Here is a 3,447-nt window from a genome sequence, read left to right on the forward strand (position 1 = left end):
AGTTTAGGAAAATTATTGTTCTCTGAGCCATGGACTGATTTTATGGCTGGCATATTAGTCACGGTCTTACATGAGCCTGGCCTTTGCAATCGATGTCTGAAGAGAAACTAGTGATGAACACAGCTCCCAATGCTTTAATAATTTTTAAATCCACAATTCTGTTATTTTTAATCTTTTTTTTTTTTTTTTAATTTATATCAGTCTATTGAAAGCACTGGGGAGATTCCTCTCAACTTCAACAACTTTGAATCAAGCCATGTAAAAATAGATGCCACGTGCCTCAAGACTTCTGCTGCAGTCTTGCCAACTGACTCTTCCATTTCTTACACCTGACATTTTAGGATCATGAGTTATCAGGGCCCAGCTGAAGGCTGCATGACACCTCTCTGTCCTTTGCCCAATGATGGATTGGACCTGAGAGATCTGGGCTTGCTCCTGCCATTCTCTAAGGTGCTGAGCACATGCATCCCCTCTGCATTTCCCTGGGCTGGTTTGATAGCAGAGAGATGCTCTCCTGCCCAGGAGACATTTTGCATAGAGCCGTACAGTAGATGAAGGGCTCATTTCCAGAAGAAAATATACAAAAAAGATGTGGACAGGCTGGAGAGGGTCCAGAGAAGGGCCACAAAGATGCTCAAAGGACTGGGAAGCTGGCTGTATGAGGAAAGGCTGAGAGAATTGGGTTTGTTCAGCCATGAGAAAAGAAGGTGTAGGGGAGACCTTATTGCCATGTTCCAGTATTAAAAGGCTGGTTACAAAGAAGATGGAGACTCCCTTTTTACAAGGAGTCACATGGAAAAGATGAGGGGTAATGGGTACAAGTTACTCCTGGGAAGATTCTGGTTGGACACAAGAGAAAAATTTTTCACAATGAGAACAGTCAGCCATTGGAATAATCTCCCCAGGGAAGTAGTGAGTTTCCCATCACTGGACACTTTTAAGATTCAGTGGGACAGGGTGATGAGCCATCTTGTCTAGACTGTGCTTTTGCCAAGAAAGGTTGGATGAGATGAGCCTTGAGGTCCCTTTCAACCTGGTATTCTATGATTCTATGAAAAGGAAAAAGTGTGTGGTGAAAAGAAAAATGCCCAGGACACAGGGGAGAGGAGTGAACCCACTGTGGAGCCCTGCTGCAAGGGCTGCTCCCCCTTCCAGTGCAAGTCAAGCCATTGTTAAACGAAAGAACGCTGAATCAGAGGCCAGCCTGAGTCACGGGGCAGCTGCGAAGACCTCTCTGCAGACCACGGCTTGCTGATCATCTCTGCTGGGGCACGGGCAGACCAAGCCAGTTCTTCATCTTGGCGCTTTTTGGGCATTTTGCAGAGTGTGTTTTTAGTTACAACTTCATGAAGAAGGCTGTCCTCCAGCACCGAGAGGATACTGGCAGCTTGCAGCCCAGGGTGGGCAGCACCTGACCGCTGACCCTAGCAAGAGTGGTGGTGAAGCGGGAGCTCCTCCTGTCCTGCACAAGGAGGCCAGCCTCTGGCATCGAGGGGGAGGACTCGCTAGAGGGGAAGGGGCCCAGGGCTAATGCCCAGCTATCAGGTAAAATCACAGACCGAGAGATCGGAGATGCAGACAGATTCAAGAAAAACTGTTGAAAACAGATTGTTAGTCAGCCTTATGGATCTCGGCGAAGGACATGTTTTTCTTATTGGAAGAGAGCCATGAGGTAGAAATAGATTGAAATCGAGAAAGAGAGCTGCAGCCATAGCTTAGGCTGTATATTTAAACATTTTTGCTGTTGGACCATATGGGCCTGGAGCTAAATTTACCTACAAGTTATTTTCAATGTTTCTACTTCTTGAGAGGTGAAAGGTGCACTGGGTACTTTATGCCAGCAGGGAAGACAAAATAAATGTCCTGGGTCAGATTTTCCCGGTGTCAGACCTGTGTGTGGTTTTGGATGCCTAATCTGTCTGCGACACCTGCCTCAAACCCCAGGCAGGGTGCTCTGCACGCACAGAGCCCCTCCACAGCCAACACAAAATCTTTATTTGCATTCCTACTCCGTACAACAATTAGCAATGCAAATGCGCTCACATCTTTTTCTGCTTTTATGGTGTTACTGATTTCTTTTTTGAACCATGGCTAAAGGAAGACTGTTTCCGTGATGAAAATACATACGGGGGATCCAGAGTCTGGTTTCTGACTCAGCTCAGTCAAATTTTCTTGGTGACTCCACGCACCTGGATCCCAGGAGAAAGCCTCAAACCCAGGTGAGGTCTGGCAGTCCCCTAGACATCTGGGAAGGTTTGGTGTGGGCCTCTGATGCCCCACGAGGAGCACACAGGACAGGTGACTGACAGGTGCTGAGTGAGAAAGTTGTGGTTCACAACTCTGCCCAGAAAATGAGACACCTGTGTCTAGCCCTGGGTTGGCCACTGCTGTGAAAAAAGAGTCCACCACCCCAAATATTAAGTGCCTGTGTCACTCCTTTGGTGACTGACTTACTGATTCCTCCTTTGAAAAGCAAATGGATGAGGATGGCTGTACCTCTTGCTCGTCAGGACTTAGACATCCCCAGCTCTTTGAGGGTACCCCAGTACCTATGCTGGAGTATTGAGTGTTCAGCAAGTCTTGTCAAGCTCAGGGTAAACTAATCTCTCATCCTCTGCCTGTGTTGTTCATCCTCTTAAGGTAATTTTCCCATTTAAATGGTTTTGTGCAAATGGTTCCTTCAGTTTTCTTTGGAAAGAAAAGTGTGAAACTATCTACTTGACAATCGCATCCCAGAGTTGGGGGTTTTTCTGATTTTAAAACAAGATTTATTAGTCTCCAATTACTGCCCATCAACTTGGGAAAGACTAAAAGTAATTGTACTTGGGGATTAGAAAAATTAAGTCTCAAGAGACATGGGGCCTTTCAGTTTCTTAATGCTGTTGATTGCATCTTTCTGTTCTGTGTACCATAAAAGTAATAACAGTTGAATATTTTATAAAAGTGACCTGTGATGGCTGATGGTACAGAACTGATCTGGTGATTCAGTTTATCTATGATTTAAAAATCCCCACAAGGCAAGTCTTAAATGCTTCCATCCATCTCACATTATGTATATATCACCTTGATCAGAAAGACATTCTTGGTAGTTAAGGTTCGCTGTCTAGCTAGTTGTGAGTGTGCAGCATTCAGACAGTTTCTTTTTAACGGACGTCATGGAAAACCCTTCCAAAGCCAAAATACGTGAATAAGATTTATTAATCCTGTAGCCCCTGTCACTCACGATAATGCTAATAATCCATAAGCCTTACATCACGTCTAACATCCCGTGTAACAAATGCGTCTCTGGGAGATGAACAATAAATCCTATGTGCTCTCTGCTCCCTTGTCCAGGAGGCCCCAGATATGGTGCATCTCTCCAGCTACCCTGGTTCCTCCTTGTTTGCCGTGCTGGCAGGGGGCTGACACTGCCCCAGTCCTTTCCAGGAGACTCCTTCTCCAAAGCCG

This window comes from Charadrius vociferus, unplaced genomic scaffold (assembly GCF_000708025.1).
Source record: "Charadrius vociferus isolate BGI_N301 unplaced genomic scaffold, ASM70802v2 scaffold209, whole genome shotgun sequence".
Taxonomy (NCBI): domain Eukaryota; kingdom Metazoa; phylum Chordata; class Aves; order Charadriiformes; family Charadriidae; genus Charadrius; species Charadrius vociferus.